Source organism: Bos grunniens, chromosome 7, assembly GCF_055505025.1.
Source record: "Bos grunniens cultivar Pamir isolate PY7600 chromosome 7, Bosgru_T2T1.0, whole genome shotgun sequence".
NCBI lineage: Eukaryota > Metazoa > Chordata > Mammalia > Artiodactyla > Bovidae > Bos > Bos grunniens.
In genome coordinates, this window is record NC_141171.1 from 4,021,591 (window position 1) to 4,046,455 (window position 24,865).

The 24,865-nt window shown below is 48.4% G+C and overlaps 1 protein-coding gene across 13 annotated transcripts in view; it reads right to left on the bottom strand.

The window, feature by feature from the left end:
* Positions 1–24,087, bottom strand: part of GATAD2A (GATA zinc finger domain containing 2A) — a 98,514-nt gene extending 74,427 nt beyond the window's left edge. For 2 of the 13 annotated variants that reach the window (XM_086408154.1, XM_086408148.1), the window contains exons 1-2: positions 9,764–9,902; positions 7,275–7,334 (exon numbers count right to left, since the gene is read on the bottom strand). The gene's annotated coding sequence lies outside the window, so the exon portion shown is untranslated. Of the gene's footprint in view, positions 1–7,274; positions 7,335–9,763; positions 9,903–11,341; positions 11,582–23,688 lie in introns of those variants that run through there. The other 11 variants (XM_086408159.1, XM_086408147.1, XM_086408158.1 and 8 more) reach the window with 9 other exon arrangements.
* Positions 24,088–24,865: the final 778 nt, after the last annotated feature.

Below are 24,865 nucleotides of genomic sequence, written 5' to 3' on the forward strand. Positions count from 1 at the left end.
TTCATATACGGGACCATCCCTCAGATATTTTATTCTTTTATCTGTTATTTACCACACTTTCATCTAACACAAAGCACTGCTAGTTTGGGGAGGAGGAGACACAAGGACAAATCAAGTTCCCACCCAGCCCCCAGAGAAGGGTCAAAGACACACACCTCTCAGTTCATGAGGGTCCTGGGTCCTGATGACCACACACGACCCCCCATACCTCAATCCACTATGAATCCCAGTGAAGCAGAGAGCGGCCATCCAGGCCCACAGGCTGAGCTGTCTCACAACGCCTGGCTTCTCCCAGGAAGGAGACACGATCTCAGACCACACTTCTCTAGGACCCAGCTCACCTCACCTTAGCTCAAACTCAGCACCTGAAAACTTAAGGCCCACCATCTCAGGGCCTGTGCCACCCTCCAGTCCCCACTCGGGAGCCACCACCTGGACACGCTCCTGCCCACCCTTCCTCTTTCCCAGAGCACCGCGCCCTATCTCCCCATGAAGAGTTAAGACCCCCGAGGACAGGAGCCAGCCATCTCACCCATCGCCAGAACCCAGGGGCACAGCACAGGTCAGGCAGAGAAGGGACCCCAGTTGCTGAATGAACAGATGACTTGTCCTCAGCCCCTGGTATCCAGTTAATCCCTACCCTATATTCACGCACAGGATCTCTGGCACCTGTCCCTGCTTTTTACTCCCCATCAGGCAAATTCAAGGCAACGTCAGCTCATGCCTGCCTCTTATCAGTGGCCCTTTTACCTCACTGGCTTCCCTACCCAATTCAAGTCAGCATATTCCTCCTCACAAACCGGAGGGCTCTCTGTGCTTTTAGTATCAAGTGTCATCAGCCCTCCATTTAAGGTCATCAACGATAATCATTTTTCAAACTTATTTCCCACTAAGACTTTCCATAAACCCTGAGGTCCAGGACAGTGATTTGCCAGTGCCATCCCTCCCTGACACTCCAGTGCAGGGAACACTCCCTCCAACAGTCCAGTCCCACACAATGAACCTGCTTCACAATAGCTGTTAAGACCCCCAAGACCAAGGAAATCGTCTCTTCTCAGAATGGTGTGCATGGCAAGCACAGATCAGATGCCCCATCTTTCTCATGTCATGACATGTAACAAAAATTATATGTGCACAGTGCACTTCAGTAATATGAGGGCAACTCACTGAGGAGCTGGGCTGGGGCCACCTGGGCCTGAGGACATCCGGACATCTCTGTCACCCAGCTCAGCATCTCTCCTTAGGGAATCTCAGAGCCCGCAACTCGTGCCGTGGCCTGAGTGTGTGCCCAAGTATGAGTCACCAACTCACTGTGCAGTGATGAGACGTCTGCACTGCATTTCACTCCATGGGTCACCTACTAGAGTAACTTAGGCTCTTAAATGTCAACGGGCTAACTTTTTAAAAAATAACTTAAAAAAAGAAAAAGCAGCAGCCAACAATGGTTCACAGAAGACTGGTTACAATTTAAGTTTCCTTCTCCTTTCTGCAGTAAACCAAGGCAACAAAGTGGGCATGCTCCCACCATCTTAAATTCACAGAAGGTGCGTGCAGGTCTCTCTTGTGCTCACCCGATGCAGAGCACCTTCCCCAGGGACCTTCCACTTTCGCTGCATGTCATGGCAGAGCCACCTGATTTTATCTCTGGAAAGTTAAGAGGAACCCCTTCCATCCTCCCTGAGGGGGCTGAGTGGGTACGTGATGGCACCAGCAACAGGAAAGGACAACTGTCCAATCCTGAGCCAAGATTCCCAAATCACTAACATTCCTCCTGGAACCCCTCAGCACCCCCTACCCCAATCTTCTCTCATCCAAGAACACATTCAATCCCTATAACCAGCTCACCTGTGAAACAGCTTAAAGATGACTTCAGCAGGCAGAGCAGACTCCCCCCACATATAAAGGGTAAGTGAGAAATAACCTCTCTCAAAGCTTTTCAGCAGCCAGCCTGTGCTGTTCTAGACTCACCCTTACCTGAGTGTTAAGGACTGTCCCTCCTGCCCTAGACTAGCAGAGCCTGATACAGGATCTGATGTCCAGCTTTTCTGAATCCTGAAATGGTCACTCAAAATGATTCATCTGGAGGATGCCTAAATAATGAGTGCCATCTCTTGTTTTTTAATAGATAGGGAAAAGCAGTTTAATGCTGTTAAAACTAAAAGCCATCAACCACTCAATTCCAGAACAAGAAACATAGCTACAGTCTGTTTCGTTTGCTGGCTTTTAAATGCAGCCCAGAGACTCCAGAAGCAGCCTTAATTCTTGCCTGTGTCCTGTCCCATCCTCACATTAGATACCGTGATGACCTCAAAAGACAAGGTCCTGAGGAAGGAAATTTGCCAGTGGACCTACACTACATAAATAAAGGGAAGAGAAACCTAAAACAAAACAAAATTTGTGAAACTAACCAAGCCATAAAGAAGTAAGGATAAGGCATCAGACCAGGAGGCTCCAGGAGGGAATAGAACTCTGCCTCCTTCTTTCTTCTGCAAGTTAACACAGGGCGGGCCACTCCCCCTCTCAGGCCTCAGTTTTCAGTTTGTAACATCAAGCCCCGCCCCACTCATCTGGAAGACTGTAAGCCGCCTGCTGGGTTCAGCAAAACAGTACACAGAAGCTAGTCCCAGGTGAATATTAAAACTTGTCTGCTGCCCAAGGACCAAAAATAGTTACATTTCTAATGCTCTTCCTGACAAACCGAAATTGACAGTAGGCTGCAATGATATTTCAATCCAGACTCGAGTCTGTTAATATCCTTAACCAAGAAAACTTCAAAAGCAGACCAGGGCATGACTACTACTGACAACTGAGACTCCCACCTTCTCCCCAGACTTTAGTATCAGGAAATGTTACTTGTGGGGTTGAAAGAGACAGAAAGCCTCAACAATAAAAACCTTAAAGGTCTGGGGGAAAGAGGCAGGAGACAGATGACCAACACACAAACTGCTGAAAAGGTCAGCTAATCAAACAAGTGTCAAGGAAAACACTAACCAAACCCTCAAAATCTCCCCAGTGCACGAACAAGAATCCCAGGGAGGGATCTGACTCCAGAATCCTCTGAAAGAATCACTTGCCATTGAAGGAATGCATTAAGCTTTTACATACACAATAATACAGGAAAGAAAAGAAGTTAAAGTGTTCTGTCAATGATAAGCAAGCCCTGAGAATATCACAGGTCTGGAGTGACTCAACCAATGCAACCAACACCTTCAAACCAAGGATTCTGTTTGCCATGCTCCTACTTTCCCCACAGCACTGAACAACTGGGGGAGAAAAAAAACTTTCCCCCATGGGTGAATAAAAGTTGCAGCAGCAAAATTTTCACAACTGGCTGGCTAGCAGTGAGAGCCTGCCCAAAACACACAAGAATACTAAATCTGTTGTCACTGCCACAAAAGCCCAACAAATGTAAACTCAAGTAAGGAAAAACTGGCCTGGAAACCTGCTCACCTCCAAGGTCCTGGTGAGAACCTTCCTCTTAGGTAAAAATGTGTTGGGTCAAGTTTAACAGCCACAGACTCAAAGGGTAATTGCACAGAATAACTGGAATTGGAGGAAATGTTATATTGGGATTATATGCAGAGTTAAGACCACAAGGCGTTTTTTAATTCCCTTCTGGGCAACCTGACTGACCTTTTTAGGTGAGATCTCCTTACAATGAGTTCAGAAGACCTCCAAATTGTTAGGCTGTGGTAGAATTTTGTTATAAAGAAAATCTAGCTCCTCCATCTGAGTGTTTCATTGTGCTTGATAACTGAGATGTAAAACTGGGGGGGGATATTCCTGTAATTGTCCTCTGGGCAGAGGAGGATTTTGGTTTTTGGCTTGTTTTTGGATCTTAGTTCCCCAACCAGTGATGGAACCTACGCTCCCTGCATTGGAGGGCCAGGAGTCCTAACCACTGGACCACCAGGGAATTCCCTCAGGGGAGGAGTTTGATCTCAGAAGTAAATGGAGGGCTAAGAGTTAGGATACCTCTAACTACTTTTTCAAACATTTCTCAGTTGTCCTTGCAACCATCCCATGAGGTTAAAAACACAGTGCCCATCTACAGGTGGGGAAGCTGAGGCCAGGTGGCCAGGCAACCTGCCCACAGCTGAAAAATGGTAAATTGTTGTCAGATCTTCAGATTCCCAAGCAGCCTAAGTGCAGAAGACAGACAGGGTTCAGGCCCAAACTCTCCCATTAGTCACTGCAAGCACCATCAAGCAACCCATTTCCAATCCCTGGCCAAAGGGAACTCGATGATAAGGCCAGACGTACAGAAGCCCCTCTTGGTTCTCAACGGCAGGACCCCATGAGGACCTGCCTGGTGAACATCTTACAACTGGAAGAGCAGCCCCCTGAAAATCAAAATGTGAGGTTCAGAAAGCCCAGGGTCAGGAAGAGGGGCTGTGTCCCCTTTGCCCCATGAGACATCACCAACCCAGGCGTTCTGTACTGCCAGGGAGGCACCAAAGCTGACGAAGAAACATTCAGTCTGAGATTAGAAAAGCTGGGGCCCAGGCCCAGATGTAGAAAACCCAGCAAAAGGTGACCCTGGCAAGCATCACCCTCTGTAGGGGCTTCACCTTCTTCCATCTCAAACGTGCAGACAGGCTGCGGTTCTCAGGGGCAGACAGCGACATCTGTTCCACAAGCATGGCGGTGCTCCACACGTGAGAAGCAGCGCAATGAGCTTTTAAGCTCTGCCTCATCTTTTGCAGCCACAAGAGTACACTCAGTGGCCCTGCGAGTGTGAGCAGGTACACACTAGGTGCTAAACTATGCCCCTTTGCATTTATTATCTCACTTCCAACTCAGTCATCGTGGGAGACAATACTTCCTCCTTTTCAGAAATGAAACACGGGGAACTTTCCTGGCGGCCTAGTGGCTAACACTCTGAACGCAGGGGCCCCGGGGTCGATCCCTGGTCAGGAAACTAAGAGTTCCCACGCCACAACGAACACCTGGCACAGCCAAATAAAGTAATTAAAACAAATATGTTTAAGAGAAGAAGAAATGGGAAACAGAGGATGAGGCTCACCAAGGTCAAGTCACTACGAAGAGGCTGGGTGGAGCCCACACCCAACCTAAGGCAGAGCCAAGGTTGGCCCAGGACACCTCTAAAGGGACCTGCTGCCCGGGAACCCTGCCCCCCCCGCCCCCCCCCCCCAGGAGGAGCTGGATGAGCATGTAATCCAGCAGTACTAGAGAGCGCTCAAAGGCATTACCTCGTTTAGGATGAATTAGGTTTGAAGGTTCAAATCAAAAGACCTGGCCATCAAGGCAGGTCAAGTAGTGTCAAGTGTAGAGATGGAGACACAGGAAGAATAGCTGAAGGATTCTTCAGCCTCAAGTGAAGACTTTCTTTCCAATCCCACGCTGCCTCCAACTCCGCCTCTGCCCTCTACCCCACCCCCAGCTATGGCTGGACCTGAGGCCAAACAGCCTCAAAGTTTACAACCTCATCAAACCTTCCCTCTAAACTCCTGCCTCAATTTTGTTGAGAGCCCCCTTGCAGGTACAGCCCACCCCAGCCAGCACATTCTACCTCAGATTTCCTCGGACACATATCAAATCTTCAGTCCTTTCACATAAGGAATCCAAGAACTGGGGATCAGGACAGGAAAGCAAGATCCCTGTCAAACTCACCTGTGAAACAGGTACCCCTGTGAAGACTGAGAGCGAGAAAGTGGATGCAGTGCACTGAAGCTGCAAAGACCCTTTCTCACATACCCTGGAGTGTTCCAGAGGATTCCCAGTCACTTCCTAAGGCGACCTGCAGGTTTTCAATTACAGTAAGTTTCTTTGTCTTCTAAAAGACTAACCTACATTTTCATCAGACAAAAAAAGAGGTCACAAATACAGCCTAGAAAGCAAAGGGAGGGGCAAGAAGCCTGTGGTCTGACACTCCTCTTGACTAAAAAGTCCTGCATCACGTTTGCCAAAACCCACACGTATGCAAGATGGTCCCCAGCTGCTACTCATTTCCAATAACAGTCTCACCACCTTCCACCTCACTGCCACCTCTTCAGGTCCCCTGCCTTTCACCTCCACCTTCTTTACACACCGCCTTCCTAATTCAAGACAAAGATGTAGCTTTGCACAGTTGGCACATGAAGTAAGTTTCATTAGCTGAACAAATAGCAATCTGAAGCCAGACCGACTAACTCACCTCCTAAAACAGTTCATATAACTCAAGAGCATCCATTCTAACAACCAACCACATTTAGCTGGCAGCACAGTTCTGTAAGCCTCAAACTATGACACTGCCAACTCGTTCTTCTGGTTCTGCGGCACTTCCCAACCCGACAACTATTATAAGGAAATCCCAACGATGCTCTATTACCCCAGGACGACGGCTCATGAAGACCTCACCTACTCCCCTGTTTCATAACCTTCCTGGTTTTCTACAATGAGCATAAATTATCTCAATTATTGGGGGGAAAAAAATAAGCCCAGGGAAAACAGTCTTGTCCATTCCATTTGATGACACAGGAACACCCCAAGTCCAAACAGGTAGTTATCAAGACAAGTATTTGAGTTGCCCATGCCTTCAGAGGTTAACACACTCACACTGACAGTCCTTAACTGGATTCAGTAGTAAGAGTATTACACTTTTGCGTCTTGGAAACTGACACATTCAGGACTCTGCTGGTCATTTTTTATTTTCTCCCAACAGAACACCAGAAAATGCCAACATTTCAGAAACAGCTTCACTACTCTCCCACTCGTGTCCTTCAGGTGCATCTTCTAGTCCTCTGCGATCTCAGGCCCAAGGAGGTCTAGCTGTGAGCTTCAATGCACCCTCATCACACTGGCCCTTGCCTTGCCCTCTTCAGCTGGGTCCCGCTGCTCTTATGGCAAATTCCGGACCCCCTCAGCCCTGGAACCTGCCCTTTTGTCTCTCTCTGCCCCAACCACACTGATCTTCCTTCAATCCCAAACACTCTCTCTGCCAGAAATGCTCTCCCTTTTCCACTTATTTAGCTCCTACATGTCCCCTGATCCCAGATGAAGGAAGGAGGCCCCCTCGAGTCCTGCTTACCAGTTCACAGCATCCTTCTATCCTTGGCCCGTGTTAAGTTTCCCAAGTTTATGAGATTTGTTACAATTGCTCTCCCACTAATCTCACAGTAAACTCCACTGAGCAGGGAGAGATTCCTAGCACAGTGTCGGAGGCACAGTATGCACTCTGATATTTATTGAATAAATCAATAGAGAAATCACTACTTGCAATGCCACAAAGTCACAAAATAAGTGATGCAAAACAAGTGAGAAAAACTACTTACAAGAGTTGAGAACTGGAATCTTTTAAATGCTTTATCATTCAATACTTAAAAGTCTTCTTTCTTAAAAAAAAAAAAAAAAAAAAGTAAAATACAGACACCAAAAAGTTTAAAACAAAAAACTACTGCTAATCCTAACCCAAAGATTTTGTTGACATCTTGCTACAAATCCTTCCAGGATTTTTTTCTATCAAAAGCAGCATTATTTCTTTCCTCTCTATCAAAATATAAGATTGTAGGATCTGCCAAATGATACTGCATTAATAGAGATGACTTGACATTTAAAAAAAAAATGATGTCATCTGAATGGAAATAACAATGCATCCAAATCATTAATACATTAATCCCATTCTCTACACCACATCCAAGATGACAGGCAATCCTCTGCAAAAACCAGCTTCAGAATTTTAGGGGCAGCAGAGGGGATGAAAGCTGAAGGGTGGGGGAGTTAGCGAGGAGAGGGTCTAGCAGATCACTCTCAAAATCCCCAATCTAAACCGCTTCCTCCAAAAAAGGGCCAACTTTTCTGAGTTATAGGCTATAGAAGCGAAGCAATGGGGTGACTCTGTGGCTTGGTTCTTAAAAGCCACCTGGTAACTCTGCTCTCCAAGGACAAAGCAGGGCTAGAAACAGAGTTACCAGATCATCCCCCAACTCCAAGCAGAGGTGTACTGGAGCTTGGACAAGTATATGGCTTTGTGTTGTGGGAGCTCCCAGAAAATCCTCATACACAGCTTGCAAACGGGAGCATTCCTGGGCTCTGGTGCCCCACAGGGCAGGCGCAGGCCCAGCTCTACCTCTCTACTACTCAGCAGTCTTGGGCAAGCAGCCTGGCCTCCTGAAGTCCTGGCCTCCAGTTATCTCACCTGTAAAATGAAGACTATACTCTCCCTTCCCAAATCCGATTATTAGTGACACTGAAATAATATGTCTGTGAACTGAGCTTAGCATACAGTGGGCACTCAAATCGGGGCCAGTTTGATCTTTCCTCCACAGTTTGCTGTCAGGTCTAACAAGCTACCACCACTCTGGTGCCAGCGAACATTGCACGCAAGATTGAAGGCAGGAGGAGAAGGGGACGACAGAGGATAAGATGGTTCAATGGCCTCACCAACTTAGTGGCCATGAATTTGAGCAAGCTCCAGGAGTTGGTGATGGACAGAGAAGCCTGGCGTGTTGCAGTCCACGGGGTCGGAAAGAGTTGGACATCACTGAGTGAGTGAATTGAACTGAACTTAAAAGAAAACTTGTAACCACTATCAGAAGAAAAAGAATATCAACAGGACAGTAGGTCCAAGACTGAAGGAACTGCACAGAAGGCTGTCTGTCCGGCAGTTTCTCTGTGCTACCACAGCCAGAAGGTGTCACTGTGTGAAATGGACACACAAGAACCACAGACTTAACCAGTACTGTGTACTCCGAGAAAACTGAAAGAAGTAAAAGGGTAAGGAAGAGAGAAAAATTAAAGGCTCAAGTGACTCACTCGGACTTTGATCTAAAGAATCCAAAGCTCTAAAGATAAGGATGAACCACACACGTAAAAAGGTAGAGTCAAATACACAAAATTAAGCAGTCCCTGCAAAATTCCCAGGGCAAGGGAGAAACGTGCACGCAGGTTTCCCAACCCATTCAGTGCCTAAGGGAGGGGTCCCCATTCATTTCTGGGTCCCAGTGTTTACACACACACCAAGTGTCAGTCACGCTCTAGGCTAGGGCCCTGCCCATAAGCCTTTCCTTGTTGAAGTGATCAATTCCGATTCTTGGCAATAATCCCTTTAAAAGGCCAGCTGCTGCTGTCTAGTCACTGATGCCAACCCTTTCCAGGTGGGAAAAAAGAAATCAATACAGCCAACGCCTAGATGGAGAGGCAAATTTAAAGTATAAGGCCCTGAGAAAGGCCGGAACCCAGAGAGGGGGAAGGGTCCCGTGGCTCCCCGGGGTCAGGCAGGAAGGGCGCGAGCCGGGGGGAGGGCCAGCCCTGCAGGCGTGGGCGCGCGGGGACTCTTATTCTGACACGGGATCCGCAGCCGCCGTCGCCGTCGCCGCGGGGTTCAGCGCCGCGGCCCGGCCTGCCCGCGACCCTCGTCTCCCGCCCGGGACCCCCGCCCCGCGCGCCCACGTGCCACTGCCCCCATGCCCGTCCCGGACGCTCGGATGCTGCACCTGGCCCCGACTCTGACCCCCAGAGAAAGCGCAAGAGGAAGAGGGGCGACGCCGCGACTTTCTGGGACCCCCGCCCGGCCCGGCCCCCACGTGCCCGGGCAGCGTCGGAGCGCGGAACTTTCCAGGGCAGCGCGAGGAGGACGCTCCCGGAATACAAGGAGTAGAACTCGCTCGCTCTCACTTTTCCACGCTCGCATCGGGGTCCCTCACAGCCCCCAGACCTTCCGACCCTGCCCACCCCACACCGCCCCTGCCGCTCCAGTCTCCCTCACGCGACCCCGGCCCTGACCCCAGCCCCCGCCCCCCGCCAAGTTTGGTCCGGAACTTACCGGGCCGCGGGCCGGCCGGGCCCTAGGACAGTGTGCGGATTCAAGGGGCCGCGGGGCCGGGGTCAGGGTCGCCTGCGGGGCCGGGCGGCCGAGGGGCTGGGGGCGCTTGGCCGCGCGCGCTCGCTCCGCCTGTGGGGCCGCCCGGGCCCGCGGCGCTCGCTCCGCCGGTCCGCCCGCCCGCCCGCGCCGCCGGCCAGATAATGCGCCCCTCGGCCGCACACATGGAGCCCGGCGCCGGCGTCACCGCCCGGGACATGCGCACCAGGTCAGCGCGCCCGGCCCGCGGCCCCCAAAACACCGGGGAGCTCTTAAAGGCGACGCCGCCCGCCCGCGCCCGGCTGGGCGGGGCTAGACGGTTTGTGGGCGGGGCCTGGTATTGGTGGGCGGGGTCAGTTGACCGGCACCGCCCCGGAAGCACCGCCCCTCCCGACCGCCCTCCACGGGACGCCCTGCCCCGTGCGCCGGTTTCCCACGAGGGCTCGGGCGGGCTCCTGTAGCAGCGCCGAAGGGTCGTCGCCAGCTCACCCGCGCGGTACAGCCGAGCGGGCCGCGCCCAGGGCTGACTCACGGCGCGCTCACTGCTGATCTCGCTCCAACTGGGCTGCGAGACATCCAGCAACTGCTTCTGAAAACCGAGGTTCGAATGCCACCCCCGCGGGGTCGACACACAGAAGTTCCCCTCCAGGGGATCGGCAAAACCATAATTCCTCCAGCTCAGTAAAGAGAGTTGTACAAAGTAAGAGCCAGACCCACCCACTTAAAAACACTTAAGAGATGACTGCTTTCCTTCTCCAGTTACCTCCCAATCTGCCCCGTGCCTCTAGGAGAAGGTGAAACCTCCCAAGAAAGCAAATCTGCGCCCTTCCCTCTGCAGTGACGTGGAGGAAACACGGCAAACAGTCTAAACCGAGAGGATGGGCTTTGGAGATATCCAACTACATAAAGCAAAATACAATTTTAATAGGGAAAATAAAATATCTTGTATTCCAAGAAGCTCTCAATATCAAGGTTAGGTTCTGAAGAATCACCAAAAAGGCCCTTCCCAAGTTCTTTTTATGAAAGTCAAGTCGCTCAGTCGTATCGACTCTGCGATCCCGTGGACTGTAAGTCTACCAGGTTTCTCTGTCCATGGGATTCTCCAGGCAAGAATACTGGAGTGGGTTGCCATTTCCTTCTCCAGGGGATCTTCCCGACCCAGGGATCGAACCCAGGTCTCCTGCATTACAGGCAGACACTTTACCCTCTGAGCCACCAGGGAAGCCCAGGGAAGCTCTTTTTATGGCATTTATACAAATAATTCAGGATGAGACACCTAGTTAACACATCCTGATACATATTCATCAAGTGAAACAAAGTTTCACCAAACATACCTTTACCACTTGAAATGTACTGATATTTTTCTACTTCATTTTTTTAAAGAGAATCAATATAATTCTGACCCACAACTGGTCTTGACCCCAAACTTTAAAAACAATGTAGAATAAGTTTTACAAATAAAAAGTTTTCTGCCATGTTTCACACCCCCCCCCACCTCAATAAGAAGTTCAAAAAAGCCCATTTTAATTGTGAGTTCCATACCTAACTGGCAACTTTTTGTTGCTGATTCCACCCCCTGCTGCTAAGTCACCTCAGTCCTGTCAGACTCTGTGCTACCCCAGAGACAGCAGCCCACCAGGCTCCCCCGTCCCCCAACCCACCCAAAAAATCTTCCAAGGGCTTAAAGCCAATATCTGGTACAATCTCTCCAGGGCCAAAAGAGAAGCATTCCTCAAACTAAAAATGATACAAAATACAAGTTGTTGGCCCGCAGACACCTTGCCTGACCCAGTTTTGTCAACAATTTGCTTTGCTACAAAGAAATTTAAATGTTCAAATTCAAAAACCAAACAAAAACATTTTATTCTCAAACAGGTAACTGGGTAGAGGAATGCAGAAAAATCCCTGATCCCAGAGGCAAAGGTAAAGCAAATATGATCTTCACTCTAATTTGGCAGCTCTGTATTTTGAGAACTGCTTTACTCAACAATTAATCAGGTGATGTATATTAAAGCAATACAAGCAAAATATTACCTCACTGCTCCTCAACTGGGTCGTGATTAATCCTACTTAATTAAATACAGACACAGCAAAGTGTGGTCAGGTGGGAGATCCAAGACTTGAGCCTGACATAGGGATCCCAGAATCTGAGCTGGCAAACCCTGTGTCAATCACCCAGGTGACAACCATCCTGTTTTAAAGAGGAAGGCATCAGCTGTGACGCAGTAATGACACGGCCCCATGGACTGAGATGCGAATTAGTGACAGGTGGTCCTCCAAAGAATAGTGCCAACTTCTCTGGCTGGCAAAGGGTGATAGGAAGAGAGGACCAAGTGTGTAGATGGAAAAAGTGATGGTGAATCCAGACCTGTTTGGAGTCCCAGATGCTCAGGTGGGTGAATGCTGATGCTGCTTGGCTTTGAGGCCTTGTGCCATAGTACTGGACTAAACAGCAAACAGTTCAGCTGGTGATTAAGAAATATGCTGCAATCACCTGCAGATGCCATTCTAAAACTGAAAACACTAAGAGACAAGTAGGGCTAGAACTATGTTTCTCTTGAAGTTTTTTCCCTCTGCCCTAAGAACAGGCAGTCACTTAATACTTATAGATGCCAGTTAACATAAAAACACGTCTGTTATTAGGTTAAACAAAATTTTCTGCCAAATTCACTTCATATCGTTCAGATCCTTGCTAATAATAGCCAACCCTCCTTCCACCCTAACCACTGAAGAAATATTCTAATTATCGCTCTAATGTACTATTAGATAAACTTCCAAACACCATCTGAGCTAAATTCCTGTACAACAGAGGGACTGACGAAAAGAAATTTGGGCCAAATTCCATGTTCGTGTCCTCATTTATAAAGCAGAAATTCGTCAAAGGCTCCAAAATAGTGTGAAACTGAAAAGGAGTAGCATCACCTACTGAATGTTTAAGGTACTGTACTTTTTGGGTTTTAATCAGAAAATTGAAGTTTCTGCTGGACAAAAATTTAAGATGTCTTACGTGATAAACAAGAACTGGATTTTGTAGGCTGGGGAGCCTAGAGGCACCAGCTCAACAAGTTCACAGGCTGGTGGCACAGAAAGACACAGAATGATTTCAATGCAGAAAATGCATTCGTAGGAAAGACAGGACTCACAGAGGAAAGGACTGCTCCCCTCCCTGGGAAGGGCTCTGGGAAATCTTTGCGGATGTGACATTTGAGCCAGCTCTTAATGGATGGACATCCTAGGCACCGAGAATAGCAGAGGCAAGGGGCCAGAGCTGGCTACTCCTGGAGTGGCTTCGGCGCAGAAAGGGCTGAAAAGGGGTGGATTCATTATCCTTTAAACTTTCTAGTTGGCTTTCTCTCTCAGAATGCTTAAATTCACAAGCTAAGCAGCCCTAGTTATGAAGACTTTAACCAATTTTCAGATTGCCGCTATCAAACAGTGATACTAAGCTCCAACTTGTATTCTAAGAAGCTCTCCAAAGAATAAACAGGTTGTTCATTCAAGTTTAAAAAAAAAAAAAGGGACTTCCCTCATGGTCCAATGGCTAAGACTCTGAGCTCCCAATGCAGGGGACCCGGGTTGGATCCCTGGTCAAGGAACTAGCTCCCACATGCTGCAACTAACTCCCAGTGCAGCCAAATAAAAAATAAATACATATTTTTTAAAAGGCACCCTTATGACAAAGAGCACTAGACTTCCCTGGTGTCCGGTGGTTAAGAATCTACCCCTGGTCCGGGACGGTTCCACATGCTGAGGGACAGCTAATCCTGTGCACAACTACTGAGGCCCGCAAACCCTGGAACCTGTGCTCTGCAAAAGAAAAGCCACAAGGAGAAGCCAGTGCAACACAACCAGAGAGGAGTTAGCTCAACGCAACTAGAGAAAGCCCGCGTGCAGCAACAAAGACCCAATGCACCAAAAATTAATACATAAACACAGACATAAATAGTTAAAAACAAGATTATTTAAAAAGAAAGAAAGCAAAAGAGCACTGACTGCTTTCCACACTTTGCATTTTTAGTACTCTAAAGTCTAAAACTATTTTCATTGAGTTTAGAGACAATATAACCACAGTCTCTAAGAGGATTATTTTTAAGTTTCTTATTTCACTCCAAATTCATATTCAGATGGTGAGATTACAAAGCAATTGGGTTGGGAAAGGAAAAGATTCGTTTCTATGTGAATTTCATTTCCCTAGTACGTTGATATTTTTTGTACGTTCTTCAAGGACCAGAAAAGAGTTAAAGAGGATGTACTTTAAGAAAAATACAAGACTCCCAACACATTACAGCTGCTACCACAAATGTCACTGTTTAAAAACAATCACAAAAAATAAAAAAATAAAAACAATCACAACACTTTTACACTAGTCTTGGAGTTTGTGGGAGATATCAGCTCCTGTTTGCCTCATCCCAGGAAAGCTCTCTGAAGTGCAGCTCTCTGGAGATGAGCCGCCTTGTCAACACGTGTTTGAATATCCTTTCTAACCACGACTCTGAGCACTTCGTGTCAATGCAACATGGAGTTCAGGCTCCGCGTGTTAGTCTCTGTGACCCTGATGATACCCCTCTATTACAGGGTTCTGAGCACAAGTGCTTCCCTCAAGGGTTAAATACAAACTGCTAAGAAGTATCACTGTGACCCGTGAACCGGAAGTGTATCTCCCACTCTGTCTTCATCTGCATGTGTCACCAGTTGGCAAGGAGTATCTCTTTTGTGTCTATACATGGCTGACAAAAAAAAAAAGCACACCTAATTTAGATCTATTTTAAGTCTTTGAAAAGTTAGTCAGTGAACCATGTTTTCTATGAATTAAAGAATTAAAAGGGAAAAAAATCAGAAGACGACCAGGAAAAAAAAAAAAAGTGCTATATGACAGTCTTAAGTCTAGAAATAAATCTATTCAAACCTGCTTAACAAAGAAACTGTTAGTCACATCATTCATTTGCTAATAAACATCCTTGGTTTAGACATGAAGACAAACATACTTTAAAACCTTAGTATCCAGTTCATACCTCCATCTCCCAGTTATTAAATGGCTGATCTTCCAACTTGACATAGGAAGGAGGAAAACATTCCTCCCAAAGTTTTCCTAATAGGATGAGTACTTGCCGCCTCCACTGGTGCCCAGCATTTTACTATAGAAAATACATGAGGTGGGTCTTTCTAGTTTTCTCCCTCACAGCTTGCCCTATTCCATGCTGACCTAGTCAAGCCTACAATTTTACCAACTCCTGGTTTGAGACCAGTAAAATCTTTTCTTCAAATTTGGGTCAAAAATCAACCTTCACCATATGTAAAATATATAGACAATGAGGATTTGCTGTATGGTTCAGGAAACTCAAACAGGGGCTCTGTATCAACCTAGAGGAGTGAGATGGGGTGGGAGATGGGAGGGAGGTTCAAAAGGAAGGGGACAGATGTATACCTATGGCTGATTCATGTTGAGGTTTGACAGAAAACAACAAAAATCCTGTAAAGCAATTATCCTTCAATAAAAAATAAAATTTTTAAAAAATCAACCTTCAGTATAGATACTTTAAGAGGATAAAAATAAACTTGAAATCTCTATAAATATAAAATATAAAGCCTAAACCTTGAAAATGTCATGCAAGTTAAAAAACTGTTCTGCATGTTAAGAATTTTAGACCAGCTTAGGGCTTCCCTAGTGGCTCAGTAGTAGAGAAGCCACTTGTCAATGCAGGGGACGCAGGTTCAAGCCCTGACTCAGGAAGATGCCACATGCCACAGAGCAACTGACCCGGTGCACTGCAACTACTGAGTCCGCACTCTAGAGCCCGGGAGCTGCAACCACCGAGACCACACGCCACAACTCCCGAAGTTGTCCCGCGTGTCCAGAACCCGCCTTCCGCAGCGAGATGCCAGGGCACTGCAACTAGAGCACAGCCCCACTCACCACAACTGGAGAAAAGTCTGTGCGGCAATGAGGACCCAGCACAGTCAAAAATAAATCAATACAGTTTTTAAAATAAATTTTAATGACAATTCTCAAAGAAAAGAAAAAATTCAAAAACAGGGACTTCCCTGGTGGTCCAGTGGCTAAGACTGCGCTCCAAGTGCAGGGAGCCCAGGTTCTATTCCTGGTCAGGGCACTAGATTCCACATGCCACAACTAAAGCTCCTGCGTGCTGCAACTAACACTCAGTGCAGCTGAAATATATAAATGTTAAAAGAAAAATCAGAAGCAGTCCCCATTATCTGTCCTCCATGTAGACTGCATACTATTACAAAGACAGTCTGTACAGTCTGATTTCACTAGCCACCACCGGTTTCTGATTGAAAATACTTATTCAGAGGTCAATTTAAATACAACTTTATAGTTCAATCTTGAATCCTACTATGACACATTTTATAAGACTCTCTACTTTTGAAGGTGACTGAGCTTTTCTTGCCAAAGGTGCTCCATTCAAACTGATTTGTAAGTGAGCATAACCACCTCAGGTCAAGAGAATTCACCAGACTGTTTTTCACATCCAGGTGCTTGATGATGCCCATGCTGTTCCTCTCCCGTGAATGCCCAGTCACCTAAAAAGGAGCTCTCCACATTTCCCCTTCCCTTGCAGGCTCTCCAATCCATCCCTCCTTCCACATTCCAGTTGCAGCATTTTGCTGCACTTTCCAGTTCAGGAACCTCTCTTTTCCTAGCAGCATATGAGGGCCACTGTATCCAGCCAGGCGCCTAACCCTTAACAAGTTAAATGAGCACTCCCATCACACTCGAAGGTAAGGGTTTTACTGTAACATACTGCAGGCGCATAGTGTGTAAGTTTGAGCCTTTTTCCTAGTCACCCTGTCATGCTTCAGAAGGCACGGCAAGTCCACAGGATATACCAAGGTGATGCAGCGGTGGTGGCAGCAGCAGCAGGGGCAGTCTAAGGCTACAGTGAACTAAGGGAACCCATTGGGAAAAACCAGCCAATCCAGGACCCTCCAGCTCAGGGGTCCCCAGCCTCTGGGAATGCCTGATGATCTGAGGTGGAGCCGATGTACCAACAGAAACAAAGTGCACAATAAATGTAACGCGCCGGAATCATCCCAGAACCCTCCTCCTTCCCTCCGGTCCTCCATGAAACCAGCCCCTGGTGCCAAAAAAATTGAGAACTGCTGTTCTAGATCACTGGCCCTCAGTCATAAACAGCAGCCTGTGGCCCCAACATGGACTGGTTTGCTCTTAGGCAGTGTTAACTGCCATTGGTAGCTATCGGGTGCCAACCTCAAGAGGAATAGCCAGCCTTGGTATGCTTCTATAACAATTACCTTTACTGTTGTTCTTTAGTTGCTAAGTCGTGTTTGACTCTTTGCGACCCCATGGACTGTAGCCTGCCAGGCTCCTCTGTCCATGGGATTTTTCAGGCAACAATACTGAAGTGGGTTGCCATTTCCTCCTCCAGGGGATCGCCTGTTTTGGCAGGCGGATTCTTTACCACTGAACCACCCAGGAAGCTACCTTTACTAAGCACCTACAACAGTCTGGCTGCTTGCTTCGTGCTTACCATCCCCACCAGCAAATGAAGAGACTGAGGCTCCAATGTTAGGCCACTTTCCTAAGGGCACAGAGCCAGCAAGTGGCAGAATCTGGCCTTCTGGCTCTAAAGTTTCTATTGCACACAGGGCCTCCCATGGCACTTTTTACCAAGCAGTAAAGACAAATAACAGCAAACGATTATCCAAGAACACACTCTTGCAGAAGGATCTATCTACTGTCGCTTCCGTAAGTTCTATACACATCTCCAGAGCAGCCTTTTGCAGGCAAGCTACTGCAGGGAACCTTGTGATAATGCAACAGGAAACTGTCCTGTTAACCACCCTGCCAGACAGTCCTGAATCTGTGGGTACATGAGCTGGGCCCCCAGCCCTGCTAAGTGTAGGTCCACTAGCTCCCAGCTCTGACAGAGCAGCTTACTGAGCAAAAAGTGAGAGCCTAACATGTTTTCTATGCTCACACTGGAGCCTAAGAACGCAGCCTGGAGGGCAGGGAACAGGAAGTGAAGAGAGAGCAAGCATCCACTTCCCAAGGGCAGCAGAGCCCAGAGGTGGGAGTCTGATCACGTGCACAGTTGCAATACTTGTCCACGCCCACTTCCGGCCTCCGCTTTCCTCTTCACCTCAGAAGTCAGTACTTGGGTGGAGAGAAAGGAAAAGAAGACTACCAGGAACTCCTTGTAATATGCTCCCTCTCCCCTGGAACCTGGGCCCTGAATGAGTATCCACCCCTGCTCTCTGGCTCCACCCCTCACAAATACACTTACTTAAGAAAAACACCTGTCACATGATTGCTCTACGTGGACTAACATCAAATCTGGACCACAACACAGGAAAATCAAACTAGTGCTTCCCCAGTCCCAGTATAAGAAGGAACCGTAGGGCAGAGGGAACTCCGCCAAGAATACTACAAGATAAAGCAACTTAGCTCTTCGAAACTCACCTTTCCATTGCCATAAACAACAGCCAAGTACTACCCTTGTCTGATTTTTTTTAAGAGATTCCAAATGACGCAAGAGGACATTTAGAGTTGTGTATCTCTTTGCATATCTGGGCTTCCCAGGTGGCACTAGTGGTAAAGAACCTGCCTGCCAGTGCAGGAGAGAGAAGAGACATGGGTTCAGTCCCTGGATTGGGAAGATCCCCTGGAGAAGGGCACTGCTGCCCACTCCAGTATTCTTGCCTGGAGAATCCCACGGACAGAGGAGCCTGGTGGGCTACAGTCCATAGGGTCGCACAGAGTTGGACAAGACTGAAGCAACTTAGCATGCATGCATGCATCTCTTTGCATAATAGGCACTGCCATGAAGAAATACCACGGGATTCCAAAAACACATTGCCACTAGCTTCAGGAGAAGCAAAGCTGAAAATGCTCTGGGAAATAACCGTTCCAGAATCCCTTTTGTTTCTCCAAGACTATAGCCCCAGTCATCCTGGATCAACTAGTGCCAAAAGCCAACAATCAACTGGGAAAACACCATAATTTCTGCCTTCTTTCAGAGGGAGGAAACAGAAAAAAAGAGTCCAGTGAGGAAATTAGAAGGGTAGTAAGGTTTCACTTCCAAACCTTCAAGAAACCCTACCCCAAAGTCTCAACATCCAGGGATATTCTCAGAGAAGCCCTGAGATAGTCGTTCATTTATTTGTCTCTGACCAGGACTTAAGGTCCTAGAGGCCTGACTGCATCTCTCTAGCCAGCTCACTGCCAGACTTCCAGCACCGAGCATGGTGTGCCTGGTGCATCACTGGCACCCACTTATTGCTGAATTATCTGCTGGCATAGGAAGTTATACCAGCCAGAAGATCTAACACTTTCTATTTTCCAATTCAATTTAAGTTACATTAAAAAACAAAAACCCTACCTTAGGGCCACACAGGAAAACTCGTAGCAAGTTAAGCCCTTACTTGAGTGTTCAAACGTCCCTTATATGCCAGTTTGGAGGGATAAATTCATATCCAAGCAACACACCCATATAGACAAAGGCAGACAGTGTGCAGAGAGGATAATGTCAAACTTAAAACTAGAAATTCAAAATAACAACATCCATTCATTTGAATAGAACAACTCCATAGAATAGTTTCCAATTTCGAAAGAGGTCAGCTTCTTTCTTATCATCAAAATCCCGCAGGGATTTAATGCCCCCCAGTGCTGTCTCCAACAGGAAGGAAATCCTGACTTCCCCAGCTATTTCAGTTACATAAATCAACAGTTTATCATCCAGAGTTAGAAGCTGGGCAGTGTTGGGACCCACATGCCTTTTAGAGCAGCCTACCAACGGATAACCACGTTACATTACATCTAATGAATGTACCTAGATCAATATCATTTCTAACTATCCAAGGGTTTTTATTGCTGTAAGGATCTTTCAATTCAAAAAAAAAAAGGTTTAAAAAACTTCCTGTTAGATAAAAGAGATGAGATGGTGGCGCCACCATCCACCAAAGTGAAGTCTGTGGTACATAAGAGACATAATTTCAGAAGGGATAATAATCCCTTTAAAGTTCTTAACCTTGTGTTTTATATTTTAAAAATAATAAACTTTGCTCTTTTCCCATATAATGGAATAAATGTCCTTAAGATAATTAAGAGAAATTTAAGACTGGCAGATATTTCTGAGCTTCAACAGTTAAATTCACTGTGTGTGTATGAAAAAGAGAGGGAGAGGGGGAGTGGAGGGCAGAGGAAGGGAGAGGGGATATTTTTTGGAGGGAACCCTTTTCTTCTAACTTGGGAGCAATGCAGTGGAGGCCTAGCTCAGATTTCTCACTCACTATTCCCCTGCAACCCAGGGTGTAGCTATCAGAGACAAGTGCCATCTGTCCCCACATGAATAAGTGAAAAAGGCTGAGCCCAACTCATCAGGCCCAATTTTAAGGCTTTCACTAATTGCTAAGAAAAACAGCTTCTCAGAAAAAAAAAGTGTCCTGCCCATTCATTCCAGTCCCCATCCACAGAGGTTGAGTTAGCACCTCCACAGTTCTCTGGATATTTGGGACCTCAAGGTGAATTCTGATCTCACGGGCACTACGCTACACACTCAATGTACTATTATTGTGTGGCAACAAATGCCTTTGTACATCACGTTTGCAGTCTTTTGTCCCCAAATCTGATCCATTACCCAAAAAGAATGGTTTGTCTTCCAAGGTTCTAATATAAGAAGAGATCACTTATCGGGTTGCATATCCTTCAGTAAAGCGGTCCCAAAATCTGGCCTAGGATCCTATATGGTTCACCTTCTTTTTCTTCCTACAATTCAAGTTTGTAATAATCTTCTATCCGGCCTGTGGTCTAATTATAGTAATATATCTCCTTGTCCTTAACTCACAGGTTACCCCATTTTACAGAGGGAGAAAGCAAGGCCAAGGCAAACACAAACCCCTGCCACAAAGCCAATCTATCTCACAACTGCTATCTGAACGTGGAAAAATGCTAGACCCAGATAGGCAGTGGATTTTGCAAGAGACAAGTTTCTTTCTCTTTGCTCTTCAGGCATATTTAGCCTTGGCAAAATATCAAATGCTTCCTGGTCGGGGAGTCCAGGCCAGAACCATAGTCTCCTGAGCACAACACCCAACCTTTACTGCACACCAACCACGTGCTAGATGCTGCGCTGGCTGCCTCCGGCTCATTATCCCAGATTCATTCATTCACACATCTAGGAAGCACTTCCCATCTGTAGGCACCTTCACACATATTCACGGAGATGTGACCCCCCTCAAATATTTAGTAATGTGCTAATCTTGTGCCAAAACTTATCTAAGGCCACACAGCTAGGAAGGACAGGCCCAGAATCTGAATCAGGTCCTTCTGACTTCAAAGCTCCCCCTTCCCTAACCCTGCTGGTCCTGTGGGTTTCATTTCAAATAATAAACATGTGCCAGCACTTCTCTGCCCTATCTCAGGACATCTTAAGCCCTGAGTTCCCCACCATCTTCCTTTTCCCTTCAGGGCAGTGCCTACAGCTGACCAGGAAGAGGCAGCAGAGAAGCAACCAGGTCTGGGGCAGCTTCCTGCCTGGACTTGACTACTGCAGGAGCAGAGGGCCCAGGAAACTCTCCAAGCCCTTCTCCACAGAAGAAAATAGCTCGAGTCGAAACTTGTGTCCACATGGTCCACCGACAGATTTAGAACTCAAATTATAGCCTCGGCAGGAGTCTTCACAAAGGACGCAAATTAAGCAAGACCCAGATGGAAATGAACAGGAGAGAGAGAGTCTTAAGTCAAACTGTAAAGTGAACTGCAGTTCTAGCAGTCAGAGGGAAGAGCTGGTTGAAATGCTAAACCAAACAAGTTCAGCCTATATTTCGGAACTCCAGGAACATTTCTCCCCACGTTTTTAGCCTGAGACTTGTGCATGGACACGAAGTGGTTACAAGTTACTCAGGTTTCAAATTGAGTTCATTCCTGTCCTTTGGACCATCTCTCAATGCCAGCATTCATCAACTTGGGCTCCAGAGAGCTCTGCGTTTGGCAAAACAGATAAAATTAGCTACTGGAGTGAACTTGGAATCCAGGGTGGGCCACTAAAATAAAGTACACATGAGATTTGTAAAAGCCACGTAAAAACTTCCTTTGAGCCAAGCTGAAGTCACCTAACTTAGAGAAATGAATTCAAATCCCCTGTTCTCTGCCTCCCTTCCTCCCTTCCTTGATCGAAGGTGACCCATTTCCTGCTTCTTGCCTTGCCTTTCAAACCAGAGTGTCCCACAAACTGAAGATCCACTAGAGATCAAGGGGTAAATGAATTGACCTCAGGAGAGAAAACACAGCAGGAAGACCTGAATGAGCGTTTTTTTTTTTTTCTTCTTCTCCTTTTGCAGGGGTGGGGGTGAGTTCTAGCGTGCAGAGGAGGACTGAGGATGGGACAGGAAGTGGGTCAGTCCCACAACATGAAGGTGTGATAATGGGGTACAGTGCTCCAGCCCTGTCCGTCCTGTCTCTGCACTGGCCTGACAACACTGTAGTGGCCCCATAACTCAAACATGGAGTAACCACAATTGTCATTTGACAACAGCTCTTGCTCCCCCAAATCTAGCAGGCCTTAAAGGATAAGAGAAAACAGCGTTTTGTTTTTTGCCTGTCTCCCAATTTCCCTTCCAGCCACAATTTCCCTCCAGGTCCTCTGAAGCTGAGGTAAAAATTCAGAGAATACCCCTAATCTGGCCAGAAAGAAGACTGAAGGTGGGAGGGGCATATTTCTGATCTCTCCTTTCAGAACAGAAGTTGAGTACCAAAAACAGAAACAGGGGTCTGAAGTTGGGGTCTCAAAGGAAAAGTGAAGGAAGAGTCTTTGCATTAAAGAATCAGGAGGGAAACCTTAGGAAAGGGGAAATGTCCTCAGGCAAGTGGAAGGAGAACCCCTGGGAATGGAGGGGGACCCTTCAGAGAAGTGAAGAAACTCATTCCCTCTTCAATCAGAGAGAGGGTATCTTGAAAGAGTGGAGGCACACTTCAGGGATGTGAGGAGCCTAATAAAGTGGGACATTTCATTTTAGGAAGAGAACCTCTGGAGAAGCCAGGGACCCCTCCAAACACTGCGGCACCCACAGATTAGTAGGAGTCCCCACAAAATGGAAACTGTTTTGGAAAAGTGGGGAACATTTCTTCAGACAAATGAGGATCCAGTCATTAATATGAGCACTTTGGAGTAGTGGGCCCCTCAGGAAAATGGAGGTACTCATCAAAAAGTTAGGGGTCCCATCAAAAGTGGGGACAACTCAAAAAAGTGGGGAACACCTCCAAGAAGGATTCTGACAGAAGCAGGAACACCTCAGATTAGTTGAGGGGAGCCAAGGGGGAGGCCACCCAAAGAACTGGGGACAGAGAAGCAGGGAGAGCAACGCGGAAAGGTAGGGAGGAAGGGGAACCTATGAAAAGCAGGGGACGCCTCAAAAAAGCAAGGGCAAAAAAGGAACACAGTACACAGTGGGACAACAGCTCCGAGAAGCAGGGTTCTCCTTAAAGAGGTGGGGGTCCCCCAGAGAACTGAGGGGCAGGGTCCCCTAGAAACAGGGGTATCTCCTCAGAGAAGTGGCGGCCCCTCAGCGAAGATGGGGGTCGGTCCCAGAAAAGGAGACGGTCCCACATAAAAAGCAACCGCTCGGAGAAGCAGGGGTCCCCTTAGAGAAGTTCAGAGGAGGTGCCTCAGAGACGCGGGGCCCTCAGAAAACGGGCCCCTTAACGAAGCAGGAGGTCCCTCAAAGAGATGGGGCACCCTCAGGGAAGGGAGGCTCCCCTCAGAGAGGCAGGGTCCCTTAGAGAAGCAGGTTCCCCCAGACAAGAGGGTCCACGCATGGAAGCGGCCCCCTCGGAGAAGCGGAAGCCCCAGAGAAGCCCGGGGCACCGGAAGCCGGGGACCCGCCACCAGCGGCGTCCGCCCCTCACTCACCGAAGTTGCTCGGCGCCTCTGCGGGCGGCTGCTGGGCCCCAGACGGCCTCGGGTGGCAGGGTCGGATCCCGTCCGCTCGGGTCTCGCGGCGGCAGCTCCCTCAGGTGGCGCCCGCGGCGGCGCCCGCGGCGGCGACAGGACGACGGACGATCGACCGACTGACTGCGCGGGCGGCGCGGAGCGCGTTCGGGCAGCGGGGGTGCGCGTGCGCGCGCCGGGGCGCTGACCCCGGGCGGGAGGAGCCGCCGCGCCGCGCTCGAAGCCGCCGCTTGGTCTCGCCGCTCCGTCTCACACTGAAATTGCCCGCTTCGCAGCCCGGCTTCCCCGGTTGCTAGGCAGATTTCGCCTCTCACACTTCCGGGTTGAGGCACGTCTCACCGAGTGGCGGCGCCGCAGGCCAATGAGGTCCGGCCAGGGTTCCCGGGATCCGCACCCCGGAGAGGGTGTGGCCAGCCTAGTGACGGACAGCATTCGGCGGCCAATGAGCATACGGGCCGGCTGGCCCTCGGGATCGCGCCGGGGGCTTGGGCGGGCCCGAGGAGGCGGGACAAGATGAATGACATGCGGTTTGCCAATGGGAGAGTGGAGCGGACCTCAGGTCCAGTGAGGGCGCTTCGGGGGCGGGGCTTTAGCTTCGGGGCAGGAACACCGCGAGGGCGGGGCGTGAGGACGAGTCAATCCGTGGTCGGCTGCTCGGACACTGGCGGGGGGTTCTGCCCGGCTACCCGGCGGCCGACAACTGTCTGGGCAGGGGGTTCCCCGCAGTGCTCAGCAGGGGCGCCCCACCCACAATGCACCGGAGGCGGCTTAGGCCGGCCGGGCGTGGAGCGGTTACGCCGGGCAGTGGGCGGGGCCGCATGAGGCGCGCTCTAAGGACTCTGGGCGAACTGTGGCCAGCTCTTGTTCCCTAGGGGATTCGTTGCCCTGGGCTCTCTTCTGACTAGAGTCACGGGTTCGACCCTCTTCTGAGGAGAACTTTGAGGAATCTTACCCCTGGCCCCTCTTCTGAGAAGAGTTTTAGCGATTCTTGCTTTGCCCACTTTTCTGAGAATTGCCAGGATAAGAATGATTGTGTTCTAAGAAAACTTGCAGGGATTCGGGCCCCTGTCCCCTTTACTAAGGACAATTTGGAGGCCCTCTGCCTTTCCTGGAGAATATTTAGTGAACATACCCTGCC